Consider the following 10,463-nt stretch of genomic DNA (forward strand, 5'->3'; position numbering starts at 1 on the left):
AAATAAGAAAGACAAATTATTCAGACTCAATTAAATATTCATGAAATACTCAATAATTATTGATCTATATCAACAGCACTAACTAAAAATCTCTAGATTAATTAAATGCCATTGTGTACACTGTCTCTATTTTCAATAATTAAAAAGGAAATTATATATTCTAAAGACAGATTTCCTGTTCACTGATCTGAATGTGAACTCTACTGTTTATAAGTGAGTGGCCCACTTCTTGCAGATCCTTATACGATAGAACGAGTATCATAATGTGCGTCCTAGTTATTAAGAGGCCTTACATTATTCTAAGTGGAAGTCAAGTGATGAGATTTTTAGTCTTCTGCAATCTGGTTGGAGGCCACCCAGCGGGCGACGAAAGCCTTTTTAAAGCATTTTTTGTGTGTGTTCAGAGGAGACGAGACCTGCTGTATAGACACAGACAGGTGAGTAGGCTGTAAAAGACAACAAGGAAGGCTCCACGCACCGAAAACACAGATCAAAGCAGGCTGCATGTCAACAGGCGGCTGTTTGTACATAGCTCAGGCAGCTCTTCGCAGATGTCTGCATCTCTTTCTCTACTGCACCGTCCGAGGATTTAAGCCCTTTTCAACCCAGCCACGTCAGCTCACCTGGATGTTGTAATAAATGTGCTGTGTAAACATGCTACAGTGTCAGTGTCAACATATAGACATGTAGGAACCTTTTCTCATTCAGCTGCGGAAGTTTCACAACTTTAAGAGAGTGCCGCAGACTTATTTTTAGCTCTCTTGATGTTGAGCTGCGTTTAAAAAAAAAACTATAACACAGAAGGAACCTCCTCAATTTTGTCTTCATGTATCATACTCAGATCTATGCAGCTTCACCCGAAGGTAAAGAGTTAGTTTGCTCAAAAATAGCTCCAAAGTGGGGGAGAGGGCCACCAAAAAAGCCCTATTTCTTTCTCCCCACACAACCTTTATTTTGACAAGGCTGGGAGAATAGGGTATTTATATATGGGGCTGTGTGCTGTGGTTTCTCCACAATTACAGAGTGGCAGTGCTTAGACTGGGAGGCGTGCTGGAGGTTTATGGAGGGGGACATGAGGGAGCGGGGACATGAGGGGACCAGCCCTCCTGAGCCTCTTACAACCTGACGTATAGAGTGAAATACCACACATTTGTACAGAAACATGATTTATACTGAAATACTCACACCAGCCAAGTGCACAGGCCTGAGAAATCCAAACAAAAACAAACTTCACAAAAACTTCAAACTCCGAAGAAGTTGAGTTGTTAATATGAAAATGTATTTTATGCATTTAAAGGTATGAACAGAATTTTTCCAGGCTGAGCCAAACCTCTGTAGCCCCAAACCTTTACATTGCAACGAGGCTCGATTTCAGTGTTTAGAAGGTGGTCAGTAATGTTTTGAGTGGTTCTGGCGTGGGCTGGAGCTTCTCTTTGTAGATCTACTGTATTATGGTTGCGATATAAACAAGGATTTTCTACCAAGCGTCTTGCACAACCGCGGCAGGCCACGTTGAGGAGAACAGTGGGAGTTTGTGTTTGTTTCGTGGATGCTGTGTTGAATCTGGCATCGGCCTCTGCAGGGGTGAGCAGGGGGGGGAGCAGGGTTTGCGGTTCTGCCGGGGAGCCTGGAAGTCAGTCAGGGCGGTGGCTGAACCACCTTCCCTCCACAAGCCGACATCCACCCCACTCCCCAAACACACATGTACATGTGAACACATATTCACACAGAAGCATATAAGCACATATAAGTACACACACACACAAACACGCATGCACGCAAACTCACGGACTTCACCTCCTCTTCTTTCAAGTTTCTCAGCAAAGGATCAGGAACCTGGCGTGCCAGGCAGGCAACAGGAAATACAAGATGGCCTTGTTTACAAGCATAAATGTGATTCTGCAACTACACACACCAGAGCGACCTGTGCCGCAAGACAGGAGAATTAATTAGACACCTCTTAAACAGGCTTCAGCAAAACAAATAGGTCAAATAGGTTTTTGATGAGAATATGGACTTTTATTCTCACTTTTTCCTCACCACTTCATTTCGCCTCAGACTTGCTCCTGCCTGTCTATATGTGGCGCCTGGCTTTGAAATGCAACACTTCTTTAGAGGGTGTGAACACTCTCAACAACAGGCAGTCGGCTTGTTGTGTCTCTGTTAGAGTGACAGACACCTGAAAGTGGAAAACAAAACATGGGATTGTGTGGTGTTCTCTGACTTTCCTGTCCTACAGTTCTTTCTCCGGCACAGTGGGCAACTCTGTACGTCAGCTAAGTGGTGAGAGCAATTTCATCCCGCTGGGATTTAATAATGCCGAACTGATCATCTGAATCTCCTTGTTCCTGTTTCCAGGCTCGTTCTTGTTTCCTCCTACGCCTGGATTTAGTCACCATGGCGGCAAAACAAATACTTGCATCTAATGTAGCATTTCAATCACAATCCCTGTGTTCTCTACCCACATTAAAGGATATTATGGTTTCTGAGTGGCGACAATGGTGCATTAAGGTGTACAAAATGCACCGTGGCACTATTTGCATCTGTGGTTGGTAGACTTAGAGCGCATTGTTATGTGCACAGTGTGGTTTCATGCATAGCTGAGAATAAATGGGAGAATTTTGTGATGTCACAGGTACGGTGAAATGTTAAAACGCCTCTGGCTGAGCCGTTGAATGACTTACTGTAACATGATTGTAACATGAGCTGTCTGGCTAAATGTTTTCAAGAAAATTGTTGGATCAGTTTTCGTTCTGTAGTGTAACAGATTGACGGATGAACATTATTTATATCATTCTCACTTGCATTTTAAATATAGCACCTTTTTTATGATAATCATATAATGTTAATTATGTATTATGATTATAATAATACTCCATCATCCATTAAAATTTTTATATAAGTAAAAGTATTAGCAACAAAATGTGTATCTACCATATTACATATTATTATTTTATTGGACTATTACTATTGGTCCATTAACGTGTAGGTTGCATTTTAATGTAGGGGTTGACGTAGCTGTAATTCAAACAATGTGGGTGGAGTTTAATCCATAACAACGCATCATATTCTATAGGATATTTTTATGTTTTACATGTTAAATCATAATCTGCAAAGTAACTATAGTTATTGTCACATAAATTAAGTGTAAAAATGTACAATGTTAGTTCCCTGAAATGTAAAGTGGGTTAGAGTGTCAGCATTTAATAAAAGTATAAAAGTATTTGAGTAATTACACTTCCTGACATGTAGTAGAGGTAGTCCAGGTTTATCAGCAGCTACTGCAGGTTCACATGTTACCACCTCACATGTTATCATGCAGAGATGTATGTAGGGCAATTTTTATTTTCTCTGGTTCTTCCTCATCTCTCTGCACTCACTGGCAGATCAAATAGGAGCTCTTCCTGTCACCTGTCAGAGGAATGTGCCAAGACTCACATCCATCAGCGGCTCAACTTGAACAGGCATAACTGTGGCTCGCTGTAGGCCTCAAAGATCTCCCGGGGCAACAGTGCCTTTCCCGGTAAGTGGGCCAACATGCATGTGCTTTTTAATGCGCGTGTTGTTGATCGTGCAGGTACAGATCATTCGCACACGTTTGCACTCATGCATGTTTACGAGGCATCGACGCAGCCAGTGGTTCCATCACGTGACCCAACATGTCTTGCCCTGCTCAGCGGCCTATATGATGTCTGCGGTTTAGACAGGGCGTTCCAGCGTGTTCACCACCGACCTGGGAGAAAGAGGGGGATTTAGCATGTGTCAACAGGCATACCTGTAACCTGGGAGATGTGCCCTGCAGGCACCTAGTGATTTTCTCATGAATGTGATGGCGAGACGCAGACGATAGGGCTTGCAAAAGTAGACTCCTCAGCAGGACTGAGGTGGCTTAGCGTGGCGTCAGACACACACACCACTACATTCCATTGGGATGCTCTTTATGTAAAGGGAGGGGGTGTTACACCAAGTGTGTGTGTGTGTGTGTGTGTGTGTGTGCGTGTGCGTTCGTGCTTTTATGCCTGTTTGTGTGAGTCTATCACAATTACTGTTTGTGTTTGTGGCCACTGAGGGCCAGTGTCATGGTAGAGCTCAGGGAACAGGACACAGGTCCAACCCTGAGAACCTGAGGAACCTGAGTAGACGTCAGGGGACTAACGGAGTCTAAGGGGCTTAGGCCTGGCCCGACACAAACACTTACCTACTGTGTCTACTGTCTCCATCACTGTGTACTGGAAAACAAGAGCTTTGGTGGAGACACTGGATCCAAGGGGTACCGCTGGGGCTGCTCCCCGGGCCTGAGCTTTTTTTGTTACATATCTCCTGTTTGTTTTCTGTTTAGGTCGTGTTGAAACGATACTCTATCACTCACAATATTCCTCTTGTATTTTTTTCTTTCCCATGTCATCCTCCAATCCTTTTCTCTGAAGTGGTTCCCAAACCCATGCAACAGCAAGGTGGCCCAAAATGTGATTTAAAGGTGTGTGACAGGTATTAATCTCCCTCTGTCAGTTAGGAGACAATGGACGGGCCCCTGGATAAAAGAGAGGCCTCGCGTGTGAGTGCACGGGGGGTCCTTAAGTGACGAATGCCATGGCATGATAAACAAAGAGGAAGCGATTGCCATCAGCTGTCATGAGGCAAAAGATGAAACGCTCACTCAAGACAGATGGAGAGAGTAACTCCTACTGCTGCTTTTCTCGTCCTGCCACACCTAAACACTCTGCTTTGTTTGATCTCGGTCGTCACTCTTGCCTTTGTGAGCTCAAGTGACAGCAGAGAGGTGCTAGTTCATTTTTTCTGTCAGTCATGAGCTGCCTGCGCATGTGTAGGTATCTGTGTGTGCTTGTAGGTATGCAACCTAAGTGTACAAGTCTTCATGTGTGTGTGTGTGTGTGTGTGTGTTGTGTCTGGCCAATTAGCAACTGGTCTCACACATTCACATGATCATTTGAATCCTGATAGCTTTCATTATGTTGTAATTAGCTTTCTCTTGTCAATAATTTACATTAGCACTGCATTCTCAGTCCTTGCATATCTGTTCTGGCAAAAAGCTTAAGTGAGGCAAGCTGATATGATAAGTAAGATAAGCTGGTTGTAGACCCTGAGGTGAGTCTTCCTGGTCGAGTTGTGTAATAGTAATAACAGGGTTCCTCCACGACCATGGATAGTGAAGCAGGGGAATCTCTAATTGCCCCAATTATCAAGGGAAACCTGCATTCCAGCAGGTGGTAGGACGAGCAGTGATCCGCTGAGTGTTATGACACTAACTCTTCCATTAGCTGCTCATTAGATTACAACAGTGCAAACAACGGCTGCTCAGTTTCACCGTGTCGTTTGCTGAGAGAGTGGAAATGATATTTTTAAATAAAAGCATTAACATATAGCATAGGTTACAGCCTTACACAAATAAGGATTAACAGTAATCAGATGTTCAATAGGTGACATTGTTTTGGGCGTGGTGATTTTGTATGTTCACCTTCCAACGACACCACCATCGCCACTGATAGAGAACAGGGTGGCACGCTGGATCACAACCAACACATTGACACAATGTAATCAAATATTCACCTCAGACGAACCCAAGTCATTAAGTTCAAGGCGAGCGCTTGAGGCTATTTTTCATTTATAGTCTTCTCTTTGTTGTATTGCCAGTTTTTTTTTTTTTTACGCAAAATGTACTCTTGTTTTTACTTTTCAGATGCAAAACAATTTAAATATGTGATGTTTCCTGTTATAATACAAATGTGGAGATGCTTTCTCAGTCCAGGATATGCGAACAAACAAAAAACACAAACCCACTTGCAGCATGCACCTCCAAGGCCAAGAGGCACCACTGCATGGGAAGTGTCAAGGCTAATGTCGTGGCTAAGCCTCGGCCATCTCGTGTCAAGAGGTTTGGATTAGTCACACTGGTGCATTATTCACCAGCAGGCTCCCTTGTCACTTCCAGGCCCTCCACCACCACCTTGCTGTCCCTGCTAGCTAAGATTTAAACCTCTGGTGGAGCTGGCAGGAGAGAGAAGCGCACATTAATTAAGGAAATGGAGACAAAGTGTAGCCCGACTGCACTGACACCTAATTAATACCACTGTCCTGCTCTCCAATGCCCATCCAATTAAAATCATGTCCAGTGCACGAGGAAACAGTTGATCAGCAGTCAGTCAGACCAAGTTGGAGTCCATGTAAAAGCTGATATTAGTCACTGTCACTGTGAGAGCAGCGACAGACATTAGCGCAGGCACTGGGGAGTCACGCTCTCTTGTGATGAAGAAGTTACAAAGTAGTGTTAGGCCAGAGGTCTTAGAGGAACTAATGGACGGAGATGAAGGGGTTTCAGCGTTGTCGTGAATTATTAAATATGATCAAGTTTCCCCGTGCTCTTGTACAAATGCTGGGGCACACGGAGCAGGACTCTGGTTCCTCTTGCACAGTGGAAAGAAAACCAACACCTGTAATCCCTACAAGGTGTAGAAGAGCGGAGGATCACACACCGCTGAGACCCGAGTGTGTTTTGTGATGTGTGTTCCTTCACGTGTGAACACATGTGTGTGTGGCCTGGAGGTTATTGCATCGGGATGTTTGATAACCACCATCAAAAAACGCAATGTATAAACATTAATTTAGTGTTTTTTGGGTTTTTTTTTTTTTTACTGGATCCCCCTTCCCTGTTTACATGGGATAAAATCTGGACTTTCACAAAAGAAAAATAAACACAAGAAATATTAAATGCAACAAGAATAAAAAGGATGAAACAAATTAAAAACAAAACCCAAGAAGAAATAAAAGTTAGATCGTAACTAACTTTTAGTATTTTCCAAAATATGTTTCACTTGCATTTCATAAGGATTTGTTTTGTAATAGTAGTGTACTGTATATTTATTGTGATTTTCTTTTCTTACCAACCTCAACAGGCTCTTTACAGAACAATACAATGTCTGAGAAAATACAGTATTCTTAGCACTGTCAGTAAAATACTGATTTATATCTACAACTTAGATTAAACCTGCAATAAGCAGCTGGGTGGCAATGGAAGAGAGCTGTAAACACAACTGGACATATCATCATATCATATCATCTTTTAACCTGCTACTTTAATTTGTTGGCTCTGCACAGATTAAACAGATACGGAGCAACATTAGCAAACATCTGGTTCTTTACCTGCTATAAACGCTCCTCTACGTTTACAAGCTAGTTGTGAATTATATCGTTGTGCTGTCTGGTGCGGGGAAGCTAGAGTACTGTGGGTTTCTGGACAGGAAAGTTTTGACCTGGAAAAGCAGAATAACGAGTTCAAAAGCTGCTGTAAAGCTCCACACGAGCTGAGTCATACGGTCATAGTCATGTGATCCATTATTATTATTGGTCAGGATGAACTTTGGCCATGACAGGTATCCCTGATAGTTAATGTAATGTGGACTTAAACTTTAACAAACACAGCGAAAAATATATTGATTTGACCCATAATTTGGGTGATTGCCACATGTCACAGTTAATGTAGTACATGTGATTTACTGTCGAGTGCTTTATTCAATGATTTAAAAAAGATGATATACTTAAGTGTTACTGTGTTTTTGTGCATCGGCATGTATTTCAGACCCCATTGTCAGCTGCTTTATTGCCGTCCACTCTGAATTATTCAACCACCTTAACCTACTGTATCTCAGGTCTCCAGGAGGTGTGGTGCCCCCCCCCCCCCCCCCCCCCCCCCACAGCTCCTGTTTCCTCCCCAAGATTAATTACACCTAAGTTTTGACAGCCTGCCCGTCTTCTCAGGAGAACCACTAATGAAGCGCTCTCTTTTAGGATAATAGCAGAAGACCATGAACCGAAAGACTTTGGGGACAGAAACACTTCGTTAATGCCTCCCAGATGACTTTCATGTCTAACCTGTCCACATGTCTACTTCTCTGTCCATAGGGGAAGACTGGCACTGACACAACCCCTGTCATTATCTTTCTATAGCATACAGTTGTATATAATCATGTGTGATACCTATCATACCTGGTTGGAACATATATACATTCACACATCAAACACGCTAGATTTGCTGTCTAGTTTCGCCAGTTTCTGATGCTGGCGCCTGTGATCTTATAGAATACAGTTTGCATAGTCACGTAACCCTCCCTCTGTATTTAGGAATGCATTTAAGACCAAGGAAGAAAATCAGAGCAGCTTCAATATGCAGAGTTGCTCTGAGCCATAAATTCTATTTTCAGACATTCAGAGGTGTCCGCTTCAGGTTTTTCCGGCTATATCAAGCTCTTGTCTTTGTTAGCTCATAGTGTGAGGAGGGAGTTGGGGGGTCTGGGTATACTCGCTCCAGAGTGAAATGGAAAATCCCATCCTATCCTGTCCTATGTATTTCCCTGGCAGTGAGGTCATGTTGTCTACCTAACCACAGGCCTCAAGACTGAAGCCTGATGACTGACTGAGTGGTGAGATCACTGGGTGGCAGTGTTGAGCCAGAAAGGAGGAGGATGGAGGATGGAAGAGATGAGACAAGGACTAAATTCTGGCTTTATGCACATACAGTAGAGTGTGTCCACTGCAAACTGGATTAGCATTTAAAACATAAACAATACAGTGCAAATAGTGCAGATTTCTGTAGTTAAGTTGTTCCCAGGATCAATTATTTCTCCCTTGCCATCACTCACATGTCAGATTCAGGTGTAAAGGCAGCCAGTATACAGGGCGCCCCACACGACCCAACCTTTTCTGACTGAGTGACCCCATTGTTCCCTTGAGAGACTGTGGGCATTGTGTGTTGCTGCTGAATCTAAGGGACTTACCTGTCACCAGCTATAGCCCAAAGGACAAGCTCCTGTCTACTTTGCTATAGGAGTGACAGGGGGACAAGAGGATACTTCCAAGGGAACCTTGTTTCAGTGATCAGATGATGATAAAGTGATCTGGTCTGGATTCACAAGTGTCGATAGTGGCTGTCAGCGCTTGTTTGATGGGTGGCTGTCCTTAGAAAAGACCAGGGAATTGCTAAATGTTAGAAATCACAGACGAAAGAAATTCTTTGCATGTGGTGTTTGTCGCATGGTTTTAGAAAGTGCTTCCTTTATTTGGACAGCGTGAAGTATATTCCTTTTTAAAAAATCTCAAAAACGAAATTCCATATGTCCACGTCTTTCTCGTTCTCAAGTCCTGACCCTTTGCACACATTCTGTAAACCTCTCTGTCTCAGTCGTTCTAGAGTGGAGACATGCCCAGCTCCTCTTAATGGCCCTTTGTTCAACCTGCAGGCTTACAGGTCAGGGGTCAACTGCACCTGAGGCCGATTCCCACAAACAAAAGCTCTGTGTTTACTGGCACCAGGCCACCACTTCCCTGTCTCCTGCGGACACACACACACATACAGACAGACACACACACACACACAGAAACACACACGACAACATGATAGAGCAGCTACAGCAGGATAATGTGAAAGAGCTGGTTATTTTTATTGTCTAAATGTCTGTATGCCTGTGTAATTGTGTGTTTGTTAATATCATGACATAAAAAAACATTTTCTACATTTTCTCCATTCTTTTTTATTTTATAAACCAGTTTTTAAAGTAATTATAGTTCAGCTCTCTGGGATATCAAATGAATGAAAAGTTTATTCAAGGCATGAAGAACAAGCAAAAACTGGAGCTCAAGATGTTTCCATATTATCATATTTCAGTCTGAGCAGGAAATCTTTTTATTTTCTGTGTAAAAGTCCTGTTTTTTTTTATCTGACATATATGAAAAGAAGCAGCCTCTGTGGCTTAACTGATGCGGCATTTTAGAGTAAAGAAAGTGAAATCACGACCAAAACCTCACCAGAAACTTAATTGTCACAACTAAAACATACTCAACATCCACCCCAGAGATCTAAATCTAAACCGAAGAGGAGGGGTGGCATCTTTCAAAACTAATTCAAAAGATTAAAAAATTGTATTAACATTACCACAATTTTTAAAGGACATATGTTACACAGAGCACAAACAGATTTGAGAAATGGTCCAACGCAATCTCATTAACATCTGTGTCTGTGAAAACCAAAGACAAAGAATTTGTTGTTTCAACAGTTATGGTAAGTATCAATACTTCCCACTGCTTCCAACACAAATACCATATAATGCTCTCTAACCCTGAGCATGGAAATCAACCAGGAAGCAAAGCCTCAACAATTCCCTGTACTTCCTGCAGCAGAGACGGCCATTCCCAGCTCCTCTGGCACCGAGTCAAGGACAGCAGATGGGAATCTTTAAGCTGCCACACATCCACCCACGGACGGGAGCAGAAGGGGGCTTCACTGACCAGATTGAACCCTGAGATGGAATAAAAGAAACTGTTGGTTGCTGCGGAGGGACCGGGTATAGTGGTGGTTAAGCTGGGGGGGGGGGGGGGGGGGGGGGGGGGGGGGGGGGGATCCTACCTGTCAGGACATGAGTGGAACAGGTGAACCCCCCCGTCCCCAAGGCCCT

This window comes from Seriola aureovittata, chromosome 21 (assembly GCF_021018895.1).
Source record: "Seriola aureovittata isolate HTS-2021-v1 ecotype China chromosome 21, ASM2101889v1, whole genome shotgun sequence".
NCBI classification, from domain to species: domain Eukaryota; kingdom Metazoa; phylum Chordata; class Actinopteri; order Carangiformes; family Carangidae; genus Seriola; species Seriola aureovittata.